This window comes from Hermetia illucens, chromosome 3, assembly GCF_905115235.1.
Source record: "Hermetia illucens chromosome 3, iHerIll2.2.curated.20191125, whole genome shotgun sequence".
Taxonomy (NCBI): domain Eukaryota; kingdom Metazoa; phylum Arthropoda; class Insecta; order Diptera; family Stratiomyidae; genus Hermetia; species Hermetia illucens.
In genome coordinates this window covers 15,855,463-15,878,818 of record NC_051851.1, presented here as the reverse complement: position 1 = coordinate 15,878,818, position 23,356 = coordinate 15,855,463, and the positions used below count along the sequence as shown (strand labels likewise).

Below are 23,356 nucleotides of genomic sequence, written 5' to 3'. Positions count from 1 at the left end.
CCCGTTGATGAAAGGAATTCCCTGATTTGAAGGTTCTTCAAGGCGGGAGGGGTGGAAGGACTAGCCCGATGTAATATGCCAAACAGTTTCAGGTTAGTTCGATGACAACGGCGAGGTGTTTAGTTGACAGTCTCTGATGTATCATTGCAGGAGTCCAACACTTTGTACGTAAACGCATTCACCCCTTGCTCACTCCCCCAAAATGAAGGCGGTTTCTGGAACCATATAGGAGATATTTACTGGAACTTTAAGCTAGATTGAAGGAATATTTCCTCCTCTGTGAAGACTGGTTCTGTTGCTGAAGATTAATAATAGACTAGGGGACCATATGCATATCTCCTGATATATCTCTTCGATACATAAGGAATCCTGGAAAGTCTAGTCCACAACGGCTACTACACACAATCGAAAATGGGGATACAATAGATGTCCAGAGAGCAAAAGTTGGTATCGACGAGTTTAGCCTACATTTGAAACAATGGATAGTGTAACTAACACAAGGAGGGATGGTGTGGAGGTGTGTACAGATTGAGGGTACGCTGTCTAGGATTAGGGTCCCGAAAGGGATAAGGAGTAGGATTGGGCTCCTTAGGAGTGGATTTTATTTTATGGCATAGACGATGAGCTTAAGAAACAGGTCAATATTATGGGAGGAATTTACAGGAATTGCGGAATTTGCGCTGGACCTCCTTTTGTGATATGCCATGTTAATGGTGCACTTGGCTTATCCGGCTCGCAGCACGATACTAAAGTGGGTTCCATTGATTACCTGACCTCAATTAAGTTGCGAAAGATGCCGAGAATATTGAAGTATGCGTATGTGAAATCACCAGGAGAAGCATTCTTGAAAGGGCTTGGGCTTGACTTGTCACAGCCAATGACAGACAGATGAACGAAAAAGTAGAATGGGAATATATCAAAAGATTTGCGCTCGGAACTGGACTGAGATGGGCAATGGAAATCTTTAAACCGTTGCATATGCCCAAGGACCCAGGGGGTAGAAATCAGTTTAGGATATCCTAAAGGATGGTTAGGGGCACCAAAGGTTTGCATTAGATACCAAGGATATGGAGGCGGATCCTTTCAGTCCAAATCTTTCAGACCAATTTGACATCATTTGCACTGAAAACAATGAAAGTCTTGGTTAACTACATTAAAATTAACCCCTAATCCTAATTCTCTACATCCAAGTCAACAATCTTACTGGGCAGAACGATCTACTGAAATTGCCTATATTCGCTGACGGATGTATTACGCGACGCTATAGAAACCAAAGTAATAGCCTTGTATACGTTTTGGTTGTTCACCCCGTGGGGTATTGTCAGCGGGATTTTAAAGGGTCCTTCTGGGATTGATCCCTCCCCGTCTTCTTGTACAGATGCAGACAACGAGGACAATTTTCAGAATGTCGGGGGAACTAGCGATGGGTAGAGTTGTTTCAATCGAACGAAGATTTACATTCTTTCTAGGCCGAATTATTAATGTCGAGGTATAGCAAATATGAAACACAATGGAGCAGGAGGGCAAACTGGGAAAGCGTGACAATGATCTACAGCTTAAATCAGTTAACAGCAAAAAAAGCATCAGACGCAAGAGTAATGGTTCCAGGGAAAACATACTTTAAACCAACTGGAAAACACATTAGTATATTTTAGACAGACATACGAACATTGCGATTCTGACTGAAAGCCAGGCAATTATCAAGGCGCTTAGCTCCAACCAGGTGGACTTTAAGTTGATCCCACTCTGGTCCCATAGTAGCCTCTAACCTGGTAAGGGAATACTTTAACATAATACGCTAGGCTAAAAAAATAAGGTCTGGACAGTCTGGGTTTCAGACCATATTTGGTTAGAAAGCGATGAGCACGTCTACGGAATCGGAACTTACCGGGTATAGAGTAGTCCAGGTCATTGCAGGCTAAATTATTACCTCGGAAAGCAGCTATCTGCAGATTTTGGATCAGTTTTCAGCACTTGTGAGATTTAAACTAAGGCACCTGGAAGAATACTAAATACCAGACGCCAGGTTGAAATTCCTGAAACTAGGGAGCATATTAAAATTCTTGGCAAAACTACTGGTCAATTTAAATTATTTAAAGTTGGAAATTACGATATTGTAATCGTTGGGAACAGCGCTTTGATTCGCTTTGATTTGTGACAAGCTGACGTGAACATCCCTTTTCTAGTATGCAGCATTTTTTTGCGTAGTAACCCCCTTAGCTTCTCCAATACATTCCTTCGATTTTCTAATTCTCATCCAACATTCTCTTATGAAAAAAAATTAATTTTAAGGCCCGTGGTTTGTGTTAAAAAATGAACTGATCGAACCCGCGCCTAAAAATGACCATTTTTATTTTCTTTTTCATATTTCTTTTTTACAAAACCTGAACACCCTATCCCCCAAGACCCTAAAATACATTTAAATATTTTCAAGGCCAGCACAGACATTTTCTAATACTACAAATCATAGACCCTTAAATTTGATCATGCTACATATTATTAAATGCACTACCAACGTTTGTTTTTGGCTGGTGCAAAGTGTTGTGGGACTGCTGGGATCTAGCGGCAACGCTGTTGTATGGATGCCGGCTCGAGGAAGGTCAGGTGAGATGATGCTGGATATATGATTGCAAGACATTGCATCGTTAGGGCGAGCTGGTAGTGCTTCATTTAGTTTTCTTTGTAATCAGTTTCGGTAGCCTTTCACCGTGCCAAGAAGCTTCTGGCTCTAAATTCGGGGTTTGTTTCGATAAGAAGGACATCGCAGATTTTATAAAGGTGTTGTACCGAATGTATGTGGATCCAAAAAAATTTGGAGAAGTAATGTTAGGCTGATCAACCCTATGAAATATGAATAGAAGGTAGAAACACTTCGACTCTTTTGGGACTGACTTTGCATATATTCTGAAGTTAGTACTTTGATATTCATAATCACAAATCCAATTTGAGTTCTAAAAGCAGACTTTGCTTGCAACATAAACCGTAGTCAGCCTCTTTGATAAAAGTTTAAAAGTTTATGTCCTGAGAATGCCGAAGCAGGGTAGCAACTCTAACGGCCGTCCCTCATCCGACATCTGAAGCAGAAGAAGCAGTGATTGAGGATGGGATCTATTGTAGATTTTCCGTCTCGATCGTAGTCATCGATCCGGACTTTAACGGATGCACAAAGACGGTCGAGCAGTTATGTTTTCCACTTTATTTCCCGATTTGGCTCGCGTGTTGATCGGTTCTTAGGATCACGCAATGTTTGGTGTGGTGGTTTTTCAGGCTTCGATTCGGACCCATGCATGGGCTGTGGACATGTGAGGGACTAGAGTGTTAAAAGTACTTGCTGGCGATCCTGAAAGGAAAGCAAGCGTGACGGAACACTTCGGCGGAGTTTCAATAGTTGCAGACGGAACCTTAACGGCCAATTTTGCGATTATTAAGTTCTTGGTATAGTTCTTCCCTCTTGGTCTTCTTTGGCCACTTAGGATGATCCTTACCAATCCTTCCATTCATTTTGTCATTACAAATTGATTTTATTTGTTGGCAGCCAACGTCTTACAATAGGGCGAAAGCTCTTATTGTACAGGTCACTGGTTTCCTACCATTTCTTGATTATTTCTCGGAGATTAAGTTACTCAACATAATGAGACCGGTAAATTCTCTGAAGAATTCTGGTTCCATATAAGAGGAGAGACAATCCCGTTGACTATATAATGAAGAAATTGATGAGCGATATCAAGAGCGTTTGTTCGGTCAGTAGGCTGTGGTGACTGGATCACCTTATAATCGGCAATACTACTATTGCCTTAACATTGAGCACTTGTGTCAGTTTGCAAAAAGCACCGTGAGAGACATCTGTAATGATTTGGGTTAGGTTGTCCAAAGTGACGATCTGGATTAATAAAAATCGCGTGTTGACCGGAATGTGCACTTGGAGCCGGAGAAATTGCAAACCATCTGTCGCGATCGAGGAGGAGAAATCTGCCGCAGATCGCATCCATTTCTTATACTTCTTTTGCCTGCAGTGTTGGTGAGATGTGACTTTCACAGTTCAACGCAATTTTCAGGCCATTATTAATATAGATATCCTTCCTTTTTCAGCGGTAACTCTGTTGGGCCTTCGTCGGACCCCACAACTCGCGGGAATTCCACGCCTTCTGCGGGTTGGGTGACCTAAATCATGAATTCGTAGGGCTGAATTCACAGCTTTAAAGGGGTACTTGCCAACCCACAAGTTTCTTTACCAGGTGTAAAGCTTAACTCACTTCACTTTACAAAGAAATTGTCCACGCTAATTCCGCTGAAGGAGGCAGCAAATGGCTGACCAAAATATGTATCCCGAAAAAATAAGAACCTTTATCGACTTGAAAGAGATGTGAAATTTTTAATTTTTAGTTACGATTGGATCTGGGAGTTCCATCAATCTAGTGGAGGAGTTAATTTGTTGTATTCTCGGGACTCACGATTCCTGATGTTATAGCCGGTAATATTGCCTGATTGCTCGTAGGATTGTTATTAGTTCGGAGTCGAGACGACACGCATCGATATTTTAGTCCACTTCCTTTAAGAAAGGTCGAAGATGAGCATTAGGAAGCCTTAAGACTTGATCTGTCTTCGAATTCCTGTCCACTGTACATGTGTGCAATATCATCTCTTGCTGAACAGCATTTTCAAAATCCCAATGCGAAAGATGCTCCAGCCAGATTGAATCGGAGGCCATCGGGTGATCATTTTCAAATACGCACAATCATTGTATAATCCATAAAGACAGTTTTTTTAGCGTTGAAGTTCATTTCGATTGGAGATGTTTCACACAAAATAAAAGGAGATCGCCAGGGTTGCATTCTGTCATTATTAAAAGAGGGACGAAGACGGCTACGGTCTAAAAAAGAGTCCGTGGACCATCAAGAGTGGGAGCAAGTAGCTCTCCATTCGGTCCGGCCCGGCATCAAGTTGATGCGGACCTAGAACTCCCCAATCTCTAAAAAGTTCGTGACGTTGTTCATGCTGCCTTTCCCGGAGAATGTTGAGGAATTCAATGGACTATGACATCTTTCCTGTTCACTCACTCACAACTTGGGAAGTTAGCCAAGTAGAGCTGGATTGAAGATAAATACCAACAAAACCAAGTTTCTCAGTCTGAAGGGGGCCACTGCAGCCTCCCTATCTGCATTAATGGGCAGAGCATCGAAGGCATTGATCAATTGCGTATTTTTTGAAGACGGTGGCACCGAAGTAGATGTTACGCGACACATGAACAGCGCTAGACTCTTATTCACTGCCTTGTTTAAAATTTTTAAATACAGTTATCTCAACACAAAGATCAAGGTCAGGCTGTCCTGTGCTAATGTTCTTTCTGTATTTTTATACGGGAGTAGCACATGGAAAGTGAACCCCACTGTTATTCAAAAGCTCCAAGCCTTCGTGAATAACTATCTGCGCCGTATCATCAGAGTACATTGGCCTGATACGATCTCAAAACGTAGAACCTAGTTGGTGCACAGGTCTGGCACTCGTACGCACTGTGACCTAAAGGCGAAAGTAGCAGTGGGAAAGGTTACATATTAAGCAGGGGTGCCAATTGTATTGTGGGCTACGCCATCCAGTGGCATCCACTCCCTTAAGATGGCTGACGTGAGTCGCCCAAAGCGTACTTGGCGCTGAATGGTAGAGGAGGAGTGCGGGTGTCTCCGGAAGTCGTGGGTTAAGCTGAAGCAAGCACATTTAAGGTAACCGCGAAAGGTGGCGCAAAGGTGTGTTTGAGGTGTCATATCCTTCTAAGGGGTAAATTGATACCATATACGTATATATTTCTCGTCGAAAAATCGCTCAAAGTACTCCCAGGATGTACACATGGTTCGATGCGAAACTATATGAAAATGTGATTGCAATTTCTACAAGTAGGATTGAGATCTGAAATCAAAATGCGCAGGCAACTGGAAGGTACAGGAAAATATTAAATGCGGGTGGATTTGCCCTTTTCCCTCATCTTGCAAACGAAGATGCGAGGTTTGTTCCCACCAGTTAAAGCCTGCACCGAACCTCTTATATTAATGACGGTGACTTGCTTGCCAATTGCCGAACCCCGACAGACAGGTAACGGGAATACTTCCAACGATTGCCAACTGAAGGATTTTTTCAGTTGGCATTTCTGAAGCACTGTACGACAGAGGTCGAGGAGGCGATTGAGGGGAATTGACCTGCCTATCGAGATGGCGCCTAAAGGAAAAAAAGACCTACGAGGACATTAGGTTAAGTAACAATGGCGAGTGGTACTAGGCCAAATAATGATTTAAATCTGGTAAGACAGGTTCTGACTTAAAATAAGCACCCACCGAAGCTATTCTAGCTTCATAGACCTATAGCCGTCTGTTTTGAATACTTGGGAGTTAAGCCTAAAACGAAGGGTCCTTAAAAATCAAAATGTCCGAACAAATTGGTAACAATACTTTCACTTTGGCTCTAAGAATGAGGTCCTATACATATGTTGATTCTGTAACTGGAGCTATTCGTCTCATGTTAGTATCCTTTTTCAATTGATGTAAATGACAGTGTGTGAAGTCAGTGTCCCGAACTACTAAACCATATACAAATATTGGTCAGGTAGAGCTCGTCGAAGAGTTAGTATCATTATTTCCGTTGATTTAATATCATGTTTGATAGTTTTGAGTTTCTTGGCATATAGCGGCCATGAAGGCATGATTTGATGTAGGTCAATCTAGTGCTTAGCTAATTTTGTTTTAATATATGGTGTTCCCTAAAAGAGGTATAGCGCGTCAACCATATGTAACCGCCAACGTCCTCGGTTTGCCGAATTCTCCTTCAGCTCTCTCGACGTCCTCCTGAAAAGTTTTCACTCCCCCTCCATCGTTCTACATCACTCTGGGATAGTGGTTTGTATTGTGCTACCTTGGTCACAGCGTGGCGGATCCTACTCGGAGGTGACTTCAATGCCAGGGCACATGAATGGGGCATGCGTCACCCAGATTCCAGGGGGAAATGAATTTTCGAAACGGCTGCGGGAATAGGACTTGTAGTTTCAAACACCCGATCCACCCCAAAGTTCGGGCCTCCAAGCTGCAAGGGAAATATTTCCGACGTAACCTTCCCGTCGGAATCACTGGTGTCCCTGCGGGATCGGTGGCGAATTATGCAAAAAATTTTGCCAAGTGACCATAAATATATTGCCTTTAAAACGGTTGACACAAACTCTTGGTGTGCGCTCTATCTGTGGGTGCAACGTCGCGAAGGTGAGCACAGTTAGGTTTGTCGAAACCCTTGAACCCGCTGGAGGTCATCCTGGGGGTGATAGCATTGCAGTTGACACTGCCGTAAATTCAGTTATGAACCTGATAAAGACAAACTGCGGAGCTTCCATGACCAGGAGAGCGTCCAGACGTGGCAAACCTTCCATTGGCATACAGCGGAAATTGCTGAACTCCGGAAGGAGTGTCACAGACTCCCCCATCGATCGGGAGGAGGCATGTACCATAATGACAGAGTATAGATCAACGAAAAGGAGAACCCGGAGCGCAATAAACAGGAACAAAGCTCGCTGCTGGCAGGATCTGGTTGACGAGGTGAATGGGGACCCGTTGGGACTCGGTTTCAAACTGGTAACCTGAAAAATCGGGGCTCTGCGGAAACCCTGTTCACTTAAGGCAGAACAGATAGACCGCATTGTACGGGCACTATCCCTGCGCGCCGAGAACTGTCCACTTATCTCTATAAAAGAGTTTGGAGCAGGCAACCCTCTCTATGAAAAACAAGAAAGTGCGAGGATCCAATGGTAACTTAGCAGAGGAATGGTATCCTAGCAGAGGCACATTCAACGCTTGCTTATCACCTTGTCTCTTGTGCCAGGTCAGCCTACTAATGAATACGTTTCCCGGTACCTGGCCCTTACGACTATTCTTGTAAAAATTTCCGAGTAAACTTGCATTGAATGATAACCATCCGAACGTGGAATTTTCGGTTGGGGTCGGATAGTCTTCCTTACTAGGAATTCTATCTGCTAATCTATGTACCATATATTTGACAGTTCTTAATTTTTGTTAGGTAATTAGGGGTATGGGTATTTGTTCTTGGTTTCTGTTTTGAAAAAAATACCCAGAAGAATTTGCTGGAAAATATACCCATTCGTGGTATCCACATTTTCATGGGAAAAGTTTTCTCAGTATACTACATTTTAGCCTTTATCTCCCCTAGGACTCTGAATATAATATGAGGAAACGTTTCAGGTGTTTAACTTCAAAGAGGAAATTGAGGTGTTATACAATTTCAGCATAAACACTTCCGCGCAAATTGTATCATCACAACATGATACCAGTGGAAACTTGAGAAAAACCCATAAAGAAAAGCGCGTAACAGTATAAGCTTCAAAAATATGGGTTCCTCCTTTAATTCGTAAATCGCAAACATATCCCACCACGTGGCAATCTTATTAGTGCCATAACCCCAAGATATGCATGCGTATATCCCATATCTTCCTGTTCTTTCAATTTTCCCATTGATAATTTCAGATCAGGAAACACCCCCGGGGGGATTGATATGGATATGTTGTATCCTTGAGAATGTTGACATGCAATAATGATGACAATACAACTGACTGTTCACCTTTCTCCTTGTATGACGTCTCCGTTTTCGGGAACTGTTTCCATGCTCTCCAAGGGAGTATCATTTGACAAAAAAGTTTATGACTCCTTCCCATCCGAGATCTAACATGAGGACGAAATCGATTATTGCTCATAAAATGGAGAGGGAGTCGTATGGAGAATGGCACATATATTTACGATTGTGTCACAATAATGTCCTGAAATTGTATGCCCTGGCATTTGAGTGACTGATTTGATGGGCCTGTCGCTGGTGATAATGCTCTTTTACCATTGATATTACATTCGTAAAACGATTTAATCAATTCTGTGACACGAATCATATCAGATCTATTGTCAGAGATGTGTAATATTGCGGAAGTGTCATAGTTAATACCAAGCATATGTGGTCGATATGTATCAATGGCTGCACGACCAGTTACACTTGAATGCTCAGGAATTTATGGATCTGATTTTACTAGGCTCATTTATTAAGTGGGGTAGATTATCAAAATTTGTGGTTCTCCCCATCTGTCCAGGAAATTATGTCACGTATGTCCCTCCTGAACATGCTTAAACATCGAAAAATAGCTGACAATATTGTTTCGAAAGAGTATCAGTTGTTGCCTGATTGTTCATCTGTAAAAACGAAAATTTGTGAAAAATCTCTTGCTTCAGAAATAATCTCTGAGAGAAGCCCTTGGGGCAGCCCGTCCCCTTGTATCAGAAGAGATTGGCGAAGAACTCATTTCAAGTGACTTAGGTTGCAAGGATTCTAATAAAGTTTTGTTTTGTGATATGTACTACGGAAGCTGAAGACGTAAGTTATGAGTCAGTGAGTTTATTAGAACGCCTGCCTTCGGCTCAGGTGTTTCAAACTGGTTTCCATTGAAGTTTCATGTACATATTGGAGACCATTGTCATTGGTTGAGCTAATTGAGGGTTTAATGCGTTCATTTGCATGACCGCCCTTACCGAAAATTGCAACAGAAGAATTTGAATGACTTCCAACCAATTCTAATTCCAGACTGTAGTCGATATTGGAAGGTGCCTTATCTTCGGTATTTGGCACACTACAGAGAAGTCCGCCAATGCTGGATTCAGTTGTGTCAAATTGTGGTGTTTACAACATAGATAGATACTCTGCTTAGGGACAGGGAAATTAAGACAGGCTTTGGAAAGTAGACATCTTCCATTTGATACCCCACAAGCATATATATGGTGAAAAAAGTTTGGCATGCCCTTCCGAATGTATGGGGACTCCCCCCCACTATTTAACTGTGTAGAACGATCTTAGGCAATGTGTGCATACACGTTGGTAGCTTAAACCTTTTCACCGGTCAGGGCAGAGGCAACTCATTAGACGCCGCAATCTTCTGCCCCAAGAGTATCACAACTGAAAGTGGTTACAGGTGATGGTCGCTCCGCCCTTTCCCCCGCCGCAGGTGTGGATTAAAAGTTTAAAAGCCTCAGAACTGGATTATTTACTAATTGTTGTTGTTGTTTTCAAATGAATTTTCGGTTCCCATTTTCTCATTTATTGTCTCTAAATTTGACCGCGCACGGTTGTGCGCTGCCAACAGGGTCTATTTCAGCTTACAAAAACTGTATCGCTTGAAACGTCTCACTATAGGGTCGAAACTCTTACTGTACAAGACAATGATCTTGCCAGTCTTTATATATTTCTCGGAGAGCTGGGTTCTTAGCAAACAAAATTGCGAACTCTTGGCCGCGTTCGAGAGAAGAATTCTCCCAAGACCTTTTAGCCCCTTACATGAGGATGGACGATTCCGTAGCCTACATAACGACGAAATCTATGAGTGATACCACGACGTCAGGTTGTGGATAAAATCCGGCTCAACAAGTTGCAGTGGGCGGGTCACTTAATCCGTATGGATGAGGATGATCCAACCGAGAAAGTCTCTAAGGGCAATATATATGGTAGAAAAAGAGGACGAGGCAGACCCTGCTTGAAATGGAGCGGTGGCGTAGGTCAGGACGCCAGATAACTTTTAGGGATATCGAATTGGTGGAAGTCGGCGCAAAACCGAAGTTCCTTATTAAGGCAATTTTTGGGCCAGACAGTGCACTATATGCCACAAGTGAAAAACTACGAAACTTGTGAGGAAAGAGTTAGGTTTGTCCCTTCGATTCACCAAGTACTTCTATCTCGATTTAATTCGCCCTTTGCGAGAATCAGACGATTTCAAGTATTGCCTCACAATCATCGCTGGGGTCAGAGGCCTTCAAAGGACAGCAGGAATGCTGCTTGATTCCTCCCTTTCCTCGAAGTTGGGCAAACTTCTCGGCCTCAAGCGCCACTGGACTGGAATAGACCACCCGAAGTCCAATAGAATGCTTGAAATGATGAAATAAGAAGACCGCTATAATGGCTCTTCTTGGTTGCAAGTACTGCAACTCGTTCTACTTGGACATCCACTCTGAAGAATTTGGTGCAAGTCCCGCGAAGCTAGGATGCGAGAAGACCTGAGACTCCCCAGCGACCCTACATTCGACATTAGGTCCGCTTTTAACATCACCGGATTGTTGCGCCTTAAGGACATAGTGCTAAGGCTGAAGCTACCACAACCCTTCTGAAACTTTACCAACGCGCCCAAAATAGACACCTCCTGGAAGCTGCTGAAGCTATTTGAGAAGCCTTGCCCACTGGGCGTCGAAAGTTACTACTGGGGACATTGTGGAATTTTGTGAGCAAGTTGCAGCGAAAGCTTTACCATAGAACCGCGACTTTCTGTTGAGCTAGTGTGGACTTTAATCAATAAGAGATTATGAGATAGCAGAATGGCCGCGGCTGCCAGTATATTCCTTTCGTCGTCATTGACTTTATCGGCTTATGGCTCTGCTTCAGGATGAGCGGCGCGATGATATTATCAGTTGATTACTGCTCTGAAATTAGTCAGAAGATGGACGGATAGAAAAGCACAAAAGGTGGTTTGGTGAATTTTTATTCAAGCAGCCAATTGTAGTCTCCCTGGAAGGGTGTTTATTATTGTACTTGCAAGTGGCAGACCTCATGACATGGATTGTACACGTTCTTCCCGTTTGTCCGGTTCACAAGCGGGGTAGGCTTGTCGTGATCGACGTTCGCATTTTGTTTTATCAAAAGCCCGATCTGGATGCAATCGCGAGGGCTTTTGTTCGCTTACCATCGACTTCGATATTTAGACCAATCGTGTTGGTACCCTCGAATGAGTGCACTGATGGGGCGGTATGCAACCGCCCCATGACTGTCGCAAAAAACTTTAGTTTTGGATCAATGCTATGGCGGCAATAGACATTAATTAACTTTCGGTTCAGAAAGGCAGCCCTTCTGCTCTTTAAACCGAATGTTAGTAGCCTCGAAGTGCGCATTTATTTTTCCATTAAACGAATTTATACAGAACTGGTAAGAAAGTAATCGGTCTTGTGTCAGCTGGCTCCTGCGTCATATTGATTTTAGTGAGAAGATAAATAGGGCGAAATGTGAAATATCATCCGCTCAATTAATGGTCTGACTATCGGCGAACCAACGGTGTGTACTGGGGTTCAAAAGAACATCTGATTCCGGACACGAATGATGGAGTACCAAAAGAAAAGGTGTCGAAGTAAACGAGGAGTTCTGTTTGTTAAGCTGACGGAAGCCAAGACTTTTGCGGAAACCCTCAGTGAAATCCGTTATAGCAGCAAGCCCCCAAGACAGAGGCTCAGAAGTGTCTTCCATTCGGAAAACCACCATTCTTTGTTTTTCCCTGCGAACTCACGAATACGAATTTAGGCCGCTCTTACCAAATATTACAGATATTTAGAGTATAGGCGGACGTCTGCAACGTACCAGCGACCTGAGATAAAAGCAACATACCGCAGATGCGCTAAGGTAGGTCATAAAGCAAATACCCACAACTAAAAGAAGAGTAACGTTCTATGTAAGGACCGTGGCGCACCTGATGAGAACGTTGCATACAAAGTGGGCTAGAGGCGATATCTAGTCTTCAGATTAGAACGGGGGTCAACTAAAACGCGGTTAACATGATCTATATCCCATAGATCAATACTGGAGTGCAACTGCTCATGAGTTGCTAGCGCAGTTCGCTGCGTAGATAAAAGCTGATCTAGCGCTCATCAGTGGATAGCACCAAAGCAAGTACCTAGTTGCATGGCACCCCGACATATCAGGCACCACTGCAATCTGGCTTCGGGGCGACACCCGCTTTAGGGTTCTTGTCTAAGGTTTTTAGGGGTTACGTTTTTCAGTATTTATCTAACATCGAATGGTAAGATGCCGGACTTTCGACGCAGGCTTGATGCTCTGGAGAAAGCTATCTTAAGCAAGGAGGGGCGGATCTTGGTCGGGGGTGACTTCAATGCGTTGTGAACCTCATAACGACAGCCTGCAGAACTTCCGCGCCCAGGAAGGCAAAGAGACGAGGTGAACTTTCGTTCTATTGGTGAACGAAGGATATTGTAGAGCTCCGGATGGAGTACCACAGCGCGTTTAAACGACCGGGAAAAGGCATATAGCACAATGAAACTGTATATATTAGCTACAAGGAGACTCTGGAGCTTAATAAACAGAATCAAAGTTCGTTGCTGGTTCGAGCTGGTCAGCGGAGTAAATGGGAATTCGGTTATAAACTGGTAATTGAGGCTCTACGGAAACCTTATTGCACCTTACTCTCACTTAAGGCCGAGCAGGCAGACTATATTGTACGAGAAATATTCCCTGTGCCTACTACAGCGTAGAAGGTACCAAGCACTGCCCACTATTCTCTATGAAAGAGTTGGATGAGGCAGTCCTCTACATAAAGAACAAGTAGACGCCAAGACCCGATGGTATCCCGGTACTGGTGTACTGGTCTTTCATTCATGATGAAGGGTAACAAAGCTTGTACTGACTGGCAAAGGGAAAGGCGATTGTGAGCTGCCGTCTTCATACCGTTCAATTTACATACTTGACACGGACGGGATGTCTTTGATCGATACGTACTGCCGGAGGCCTATTTCCAAGGCAGTTTGGTTTTAGAGAAGTGAGATCTACAGTAGATGCTGTCATGCAAGTCGTGAATGCGGTTCATTGAGCGGAGGTACGTGGCCGCCGAGCTCGACGGGAGGTGCTCCCCGCAATGCTTAATGTCAGAAATGCCTTTAAATCCTTGAAATGGAAAGACAATCTGGGTACACTAGACAATACATTTCACGTGCCGTGTTATCTCTAATGGATATTGAGAGGTTGTCTGACAAGCCGGTCTCTGCTCTATGAGATGCCAGAGGAGGATAGAAGTGATCTCAGGGGTAGTGCAGGAATCCATCCTAGCGTCGGATCCCTGGAACGCTTCCTAGGATAGTCTAGACTTAGTATATTGATGCAACGGGTAAGCGGGTGGATGGCTGCTCATAGTTTTGTCCTTGCACTGGAAACAACCGAAGTAGTCATTCAGAATAGAAAGAGAATCCCAACTTCGCGTTCTATATCGGTCGGCGAGTCGATAATGAAGTCAAAACCTCCGGTTAGAAACCTTAGAATGACGTTCGATCCAAAGATGAACTTTTCGAGCAAATCAAAGCTGGAGCTAGAGTTTCGGCCTTAACTTGACTAATGGCAAGCATTGGAGGCTTTACGTCTAGCAGGCGACGTATTTCGATGAATATAACGCAGTCTGTTCTGCTCTACGGCGCGGAGGTATAAGCTGATGCTTTTGGCAAGGAAGTATATCCTGAGCTCCTTCCGCAAGTGCAGAGATGAGGAAGTTTTCAGGTGGCGTCTACCTACAGCACTGTCTCTGAATTGCCCGTCATGGTGATTGTGGGAGTGATTCCCGTTGTCCTTCTTGCTAAGGAACGTAAAGTCATATACAAGCGCAAGAGAGGAGAGTCAAGAAGGTAATTGCTCGTGAAGAATGTCATCATCATCATCATCATCAACGGCGCAACAACCGGTATCCGGTCTAGGCCTGCCTTAATAAGGAACTCCAGACATCCCGGTTTTGCGCCGAGGTCCACCAATTCGATATCCCTAAAAGCTGTCTGGCGTCCTGACTTACGCCATCGCTCCATCTTAGGCAGGGTCTGCCTCGTCTTCTTTTCCTACCATAGATATTGCCCTTATAGACTTTCCGGGTGGCATCATCTTCATCCATACGGATTAAGTGACCCGCCCACCGTAACCTATTGAGCCGGATTTTATCCACAACCGGACGGTCATGGAATCGCTCGTAGATTTCGTCATTGTGTAGGCTACGGAATCGTCCATCCTCATGTAGGGGGCCAAAAATTCTTCGGAGGATTCTTCTCTCGAACGCGGCCAAGAGTTCGCAATTTTTCTTGCTAAGAACCCAAGTTTCCGAGGAATACATGAGGACTGGCAAGATCATAGTCTTGTACAGTAAGAGCTTTGACCCTATGGTGAGACGTTTCGAGCGGAACAGTCTTTGTAAGCTGAAATAGGCTCTGTTGGCTGACAACAACCCTGCGCGGATTTCATCATCGTAGTTGTTATCGGTTGTGACTCTCGACCCTAGATAGGAGAAATTGTCAACGGTCTCAAAGTTGTATTCTCCTATCTTTATTCTTGTTCGTGTTTGTGTTTGACCAGTGCGGTTTGATGTTGTTGGTTGATTCGTCTTCGGTGCTGACGTTGCCACCATATATTTTGTCTTGCCTTCATTGATGTGCAGCCCAAGATCTCGCGCCGCCTGCTCGATCTGGATGAAGGCAGTTTGTACGTCTCGGGTGGTTCTTCCCAAGTGAAGAATGTCAACTAAATGTACACTAAATGAGTAGCAAACCTCTGGGCAAAATGAGACGAATGGCAGATGGATTGCGTAGCTCATCGGCAACATAGGTACATGTCTGGATTAGAAGCATGGTGAGACTGACCCCAAAGTGAGCTTGAACGTTTTCAGTCTCACCTGCGCAAAATTGAGAAGGGATGAGCTCCTGATTGTGAGGTTTGCCATGGGGTTGTGGGCGACGCTGATCACATCTTTTTTCCTTGTGGAAGGTGGGATGGGATTCGTCAATGGTTTAATTAAAACACATGCAGATCTCTGGATAGGCGCTTATCGGGGAGATGCTGAGGAGCGCTGACAGGTAGTATCGTGATGCGCGACCTGTGGAGGAGCCGGATGGCAACGTGTTGTTTGAATTAACAGTTCCATTCCTCCTCTCTTTTCCCATTGGTCAAAGGAAAACTATGAGTCTTGTCTGATAATAGGAATGATGTATTTATATTCATCCATTAATTTAAGTTTTGGGTAGATGATTTCTGTTTTGAAAATTCAGGTATAAACTTTAAGCGTCTGCAAATCTACCATAAATTGCTTCCACAGGCGACCTAAAGTTCATGATTATACCAGCACTACCCCTCATTTATTTATTCCAGCATCAGGCATCCTACATATATCCAACGTTCCCTATGAAAATAAATTCAACGATATTTAATAGCCACCGCATCTGTTCCAACACGACATTGTCCTCGAAAACGTTCCAGCAATTCGGTTTGATAAATTCACATTTCAAAAAGCACCCCATTAAAATTCTGCTGAGTGCTTGATACGTTTTTAGTCCTTGCAACCCGGTCCTACTGTGAGTGATGTATGGAAGAATTTCGAACAAATTAGCTTGAACTCCGCGGGGCTAGGATCCATCTCCTGAATATCATCGATTCATCTATTTTTTCATTTGACCCAAGTGAATAATCGATAAGTACTCGAACATTCGTTGACTTACTACTTTTTCTCCTGTTCGTCCTTCCCTTGGCATCTAACCCTGTGAAGTGATGGTTTTATGATAGTGGATGATAATAGCCGAATATAATTGGTCCTTTGAGATGGCATGGCATGATTAATATGCAAAGAGGGAGATCCGTTGTCGCTTCCATCTTTTGAGGAAATAATTATCTTCTCGGGTAGGGGGCAGGTTTTTAGGTGTTGAGCAAGTGAGGGTCACAATTTAAGATTAGAATCTTCTAACCCAGAGCTTTAAAATTAAAAATAGCAGGTGCCAAGATATAAGCATGCCCAAAGGAAGTTGGAAGTTGGGAGTTGAATAATCAACCCCCAAACAAGCGAATCAATAGGAAAGACTTCTCAGGAAATGCCAACGCAATTCATGATTGGGTTAACAGAATAGCGTGACACGTATGCAATTTATTTCCGTTGATTTTGGTGCCATCCAATGGCTACCAGGATAACTAGTATAAGATGGAGTTGCTTGTGTGCTAGAGAAGCCGAAGTAGCAGGACGTGGTTGAGGTTTGTTGCTCGCTGCTGCCATCTCGTTTAAGTAGATTTTGTTTATTTTCTATTTTCCCAATTCCGATCACGTCCTTGTTTGCAGAAGTTTCAAGATATTTTATGGTAACTATGCTCTGAATGTGGCAGATATGGCATCAGGGATTCCATGATTCTATGGATCGTTGGATTCAACGAAAGGACTAAGTCGTGAGGATAGAGAGATAGGATATTGGGAAAAGCTAGCAAATTTTTATTAGGTTAATAGATCAGAAAACGAGGTGAATTCGGAAGTTGAAAAAACATTTTTGTAGAGAAGGCAAATTGCCGTCTCGGATATAATAGTTTTGAACTGCTGGTGGTGCTTGAGTAATTAAAATGGACAGTGGCTTACGTTGCCTGCATATTAATGGGTATCTGTTAGAGGAGGGATGCAGTCATAGTTTTTGGCATTCTATGGTTTTTGTGAATGTAAATGCAACCACTTTTTATTTAATACTTTGCAAACCCGTGACAGAATAACCCCTTAAGGGGGGTTATCAGTCAATTTCTAAAAAATACAGAAATATACTATTATCGACCATATTTAAGCAGATATCGGATTGGAGGGTATTTTGGAACCTATTTTCAGATTTTCCTTTGGGCAGTTTCTGAGAATGGGTTCTTAAAAAAATGATCCGTTTTCAGCCCTCATAATCTCCCCTTATGCATCAACCGTCAGAAGTGAGACCAGTTTTGGAAAGTACCAATCCAGACCTTTCATTTGATATCCCACATGGCAATATTTCGTGAAAAAAAAAGAGTTTCCACCCCCCCCCCCCCCCTCCCCCCCTTTTGTCTGCATGGGGACCCCCCTTCCTTCCTTCCTTAAATTCAACGCGGAATCGTACTACCCGCAGTATGCGCGGGAGTTCATAGTTTTCACCTTTTCATAAAATTTTGCATCAGTAGCAGTAACTCTCTCTGAGGAAAGTGCATGTGACAGACAGACAGACATACAGACGGTCCTATGAGGAGTGACTGACGAAATCAGACAACTGCGTGCCATATGCCTTCAAACGAAAAGAAAAAACCAACGCACAAATGATGAGCAGAAAATTTCACAGAGAAAGGCGAGGTACAAAACGGCAATTCGTGGAAGTAAACAGAATTTCTTTGAAGAACTCGGCGAAGAGGCCCATATCCACTCGTGAGTAGGAGCCTATAGAGCAGTAATGGCTAAGTTGAAAGAAAGCAGGGCCTTGCAGATAAAGTGTCCAGTTTTATTGCGAAGAATAGTGATCACTCTATTCCCACAGCAAAGCAAATGCCCTATTACGGTCGAATGCAGGCGCATTTCGCAAAGGATGTCCTAAATATAAGAGAGGATGACCATACCATCGCCTGCGAAAAGGTAGGGGCTAAAAAAGCACCCGGGCTGGACGGAATACCGAACGTGGGTTTGAAGGCGGCGATAAAATCAGGACCGGAGTGGTTCGGTTCCATTTTTAATATCTGCTTGTAAAAGGCACTATCAAGACTCAGTGCGAAAGGCAAATGCTAAGGCTGTTACCAAGAAGTGGTAAACCACCTGGAGCACTATCATCGTATTGCCCCATTTGTATGCTGGACAGTATAGGAAAGTTGCTGGAGCGCATTATATAGAACTGGCTGCTCCCAATTGTAGAGGAAGCATGTCCACACAACAATGTGGTTTTCGCACCGACGCCATTCCAATTATTGTACAAGACAAACACCTGGCGGATGTTATCTGGGCATGTGAGATCACATCACATGGATTAGATTGGTGGAACACAAAACTGAGGCTGTACTGGTCAGCAGTCCTCAACTGAGAGAAATTCCACGGTTTCATGTGGGACAGCATGTGATAGAGTCGAAGCTTTTCATCAAATAGTTCGGAGGCTGTTGCTAGCCAGAGTTTGTTCACCCATTTTACTGTATGCAGCACCAGTTTGGACAAAATCCCTTAATGTCCAGGCGTATAGAAGGACATTATCCTCAGTATAGTGTCTGAGTGCGTTAAGAGTCCCTAGCGCATTCCAAACCACGTCAGACCCAGCAGCTTTTTTATTCGCGGGAATGGTGCCGGTTGATATTTTGGTTGAGGAGATGCGGACACTACACAATTGGAAAACACGTGCCCATAATACCGAAGATGAAGGTGTGGCAGGAGTGTTGGGGTAATTCTCATAAGGGGAGGTGGATGTACAGACTGATTTCATATATCCAGCTTCGGATTACGCGCAGCCATGGAGATGTCCACCATCACTTGACCCAATTTCTAACTGGGCATGGTGGATACCGCAAGTAGTTACATCATGAGTAGCGCTGACAGATGGACCTGTTGTATGTTCAAACTCTTGTTGCGAAGAAGCTCAAACGATGGTGGACCGGATGCCAGGGGGTTCTTTCAACTAACAACTTCGTTCCTTCCCTTCCCTGCCTTGGCGTGGGGAACTTCCTGGGTTGCAGTCTCCCTAAGGCGAGGCTGGCCCAAAATAATGGCTTACAATTACGGAAGTCCAACACTTAGTGCGTAAACATATTGACCTATTCTACCTAAAAAAACGAGAATATTGGAAAAATAGAAAATTAAACATAAAAAAAAAACCTTGTGAGCAGAAACGAAATTCGAAGCTCGGAAATTAGAACCACTTATTCGCAATTCAAAGCGACACATGTAAATAAATTCTTTGCACTAATTTCCAATGTTTTCCAATTTTTGTGAGTTCAGGCTGCAAATGTTTTAGATTTGAAGATGGAGGTGTAAAGTAGCATCTTACCGAGAGCACCAGTATTGAAACCAAAGAAAGATGAGCTGAAAGCAGATCGCTGGATGACGAAAACGGTAACAAGATTCACCGCTTTTGCCAAGAGGGGCGGCAGTAGGAGGTACTTCAGCACTAAGAGAAAGATCCATTCAGGAGAAGCTCGCCAACTCTGAGATCTCGGCCAATGACAAAGATCGCAAAAGATAAAGCAGAGAGAAGACCAGTGAATACCAAAACAGCAGGAGTTTATAAAAGGAGTAATCCAGTGCGGACTCATGAAGAATAGAGTCCTGATCCGGAGAGAACGAACGAAATATCTTGGATAAGTCGATACCTGCTACCCCAACAGTGTCACAGGCCACCTAAGTGATGTCTCAAGGTATTGTCATTATCTTGCTACAAAACAAGAGCGTACGGAAAAATGAGGTGAATCTTCTAGCAAATCAGCAGGCGCTTAAGAGGAGGAAAGGTATACTAGCGATTCCGAGAAGTGGAACTAAAAGAACGGAAAAGAGAAAGCATGTCCCCCAAAGGCGAGATCCGGCAACTGAAGCAAAAACCAAGAGGAAAGAGAATGGTGGATGGACCAATGTCACAAACAGCAAAATACGAAGAAGAAGAGAAAGGTGGGAATTCACCAACTGGCAACTGGGTCCAGTAAGGGCAATCTGTCATACATGGAGATATTAAAAAAGGTCAAAACTGACCCCGATCTAAAAGATCTAGGGGGCAATGTCAGCAAAATCCACAGAACCCAGAAGAGTGACATCATGTTTGAGCTGAATCCAGTTTGGGCAAAATTGACGGCTTTCGCACTTAAGTCAAGAACTCAGTTGGGGAGATTGTCACAGCACGCTCCCAAAAACATGAGGTACATATGTGTGTGTATCTCGACAAAGTGACATCCTGAGAAGAAATTTGCACTGCCTTGAAGAAACAGTTCAAATTGGAGAAACTTGTCGAGGAGTCTATTGTGAGTTTGTGGCAGGCTTATGACTGTACTCAAATGGGTACATCGCGACTACCGATGTAGGCAGCGCAGAAATTGTCATCGACCGGAAAAGTTCTAATCGGATCGGTTACCTTTCGTTTGAGAAAGCATTAAAGAGGTGTTTTGAGTGCCTCATATTTGGAAACTTCACGAGGGCATGCACTAGCGGCATTGATCGATCCAGTCGGTGTAAAAGGTGTAGGAAAAAAGGCCGTACTGCTAAGGAGTGCAAAAAGAATCCCCAACTGCTTATTGGACGAAAGAAAGGAAGAACGGAATAACCGGTATGCTGTCGAAAGTGATAAATGCCCAGAATTTAGGAAGGCGTTGACTGCAATGAAAAATGAGATTTATTCGAATAAATCTCAATTATTGTAGAGTCGTGCAGAATTTACTTTACTGAACCCCATAAAAATCGTGACGGTGGTGTATGGGTCACAGGCTCGACTGGCAGAGCTCCGATGTGGGCTTGCGGTAGCCAAGCTATATAGTACATCATGAATCAGCCGGCCAGTGGCTTCTTGCGAACGAAAATAAGCGGTGTATACGTGTGCGGCTGCTACGCTCATTCCAGTCTCACACTGGCTGAGCTTGGAGACACGTTAGACAACCTTGTTCACGAAGCAAAGGGGCAAAGTCCAAAGATAATTGTCTGAAATGGAAAGCGAAGAGAATAACGCAAAGGACCGAAGTAATTTAAGGGCTTTGCCAAGATAGATATATTTCTGGCCAACGGAAGCAACGTAAACACCTTTTGGAAAGTGGGGTCTGGCTCAGCTGTAGACCTGACCTTTGCCCTCGCAGGTTCGCGAGTACTACACTCACAGCGATCATCAAACCATTATTTTCGAACTACGGAGAGAGCCACACAGCCAGGAAAAGCATACCCAAACTGGAAAAGGACATCAGGTTGGTTTGCAAAAGCATTAAGGAACAAACGTTCACGCAATTGTGGTTAGGTCAGTCTACTAAGGATACATGTGATACAATGCATCGCCTTGGCATGTGACCTGTCCATACCTAAGAGATGCACATTTCGCAATAGAAAATCCAACTACTGGCCAAATAGTGAACTTGCCGCCCTTCGATCTGCCTGTCGATGAACCAAACAACCGGTTCGGAGGGCTGTAAATGGGGTCGACTAATTGTAAAAGTAGCCTGCAAACACCTCAATCTCGCCATTCACCGTCGCAAGAGGGAATGTTTTAAGGACCTCTGCTCTAGAATTGTTATGGGGCCACACGTTTCGTCCCTTTGTTATCTCTTGTTGAAAATTATTCAGGGCTTATTTCTCCAAGAAGGGGAGGGTTCTGAGACCTTTCACTTTCTCTGAATGTGACGGTAATTCCACTAGTAATCATTGACTATCTGTGAAAGATCTGCAGAGGAGTAGGTAACAACAATGCTTCGTATCTGAAGGGAGTTCCAAACAAGGACCTTATGAAATCTAGATTGGAGACGTTCGACGGGATATTTCCTGTTTCATGAAAGGGGAAAAGTATATACTGCTACTTAGAGTTGTCAAATCTCCAGATGTGCCATCATTCTAAGGACCCATATGTCTTCTAGACTCTATAGGTAAAATGTTAGAGCAGGTGATCTATTATAGATTGTTCCCGGTTGTTGAGAGTTAAAGACGGAAAAGGTGGTTCTAGGGTGATACTAACAAATATTACGTGGTGGTGATCCTCACCTGGAAGAATGCATATGAGTCGTGTACAGAGAAGTCTCCGGCGACGATTGATTATCCCATCAATCTCGCTGCTATTGTGGGTATCTACTTTCATGAACAGACACTCTGGTATGATACTGATGATGGACCCAAGGAGTACGTTGTCTCCGCGGGTTTCTCACAGGGCATTCATACTGGACCCACTACTGTGAAACATCATGTACAATGATATACTTACATTCGGTTCCAGGGGAGGCCACAGTTAGGGGTTACACAAACTGTCGTCGTCAAGAATTTTGAAAATGTTAAGTTGTACTGATGCGAAGCGAAGAGTGCTTATCGTCAGGGTGGTGAATTCAATCATGTTGTATCAGGTCCCAGTTTAGGGAGCAGCGCCGCGGATCTGGCGCCCATAAACTCAGTGGGGTCTAGAGAAGAAAAGCCTTAATGGTATGTTTTTCTTGCAGGACCGCTCCAGATGATGCGGCGGTCGTCATCTCAGGACGACATCTTAATTTCTGGTCGAATTCAGAAATCGAGGCATGCCGGAAAAAGTGCCTCAAAGCTAGGAGACGCTGAGACCAGCTGAGACCTGAGTTCGAGGAGCTACTCGTCCAATATAAAAATGCGAGGAAAAAATTGCAAGTAGTTATCACAAAGAGCAAATCCGAACATTTTAAGCCGATGTATACTGAAGCTGATTCCGACTCATGGGCTGGCTCATACAGGTCGGTGATGTCATCACTAAAAGGCTGGCGCTCCCCACCGATTACTTGTTCAGAGTTGTTGCAAAAGGAAACACTCTGTTTCCAGCGGATGTGAACTGTACAAGTCTTTCTGCTGTACATTTAAATCCCGACGAAATTCCGGTAAGGGTAAATGAGGAAGTTCTAGACTCCAGGACGGGATGGAATCCCTAGCATTGCCCTGAAAGTAGCCTTCAGGACAGCGCCAGGTATGTTTGCCAAAGTTTTCACGGGATGCCTTATGGAAGGAGAATTCTCAGAGCAATGGAAGCTGTGAAAGCTCATACTCATTCCGAAGGTAGGTAAACCATTGGGTGACTGCTCCTCATATAGACCGATATGTCTGGTTAATACCATTGGCAAATTATTC

At 43.8% G+C, this 23,356-nt stretch overlaps 1 protein-coding gene across 6 annotated transcripts in view; it reads right to left on the bottom strand.

Moving 5' to 3' along the window:
• LOC119650953 (sodium/calcium exchanger 1-like) overlaps positions 1 to 23,356 on the bottom strand; it is a 540,060-nt gene that overhangs the window by 114,025 nt on the left and 402,679 nt on the right. The window lies entirely within an intron of this gene.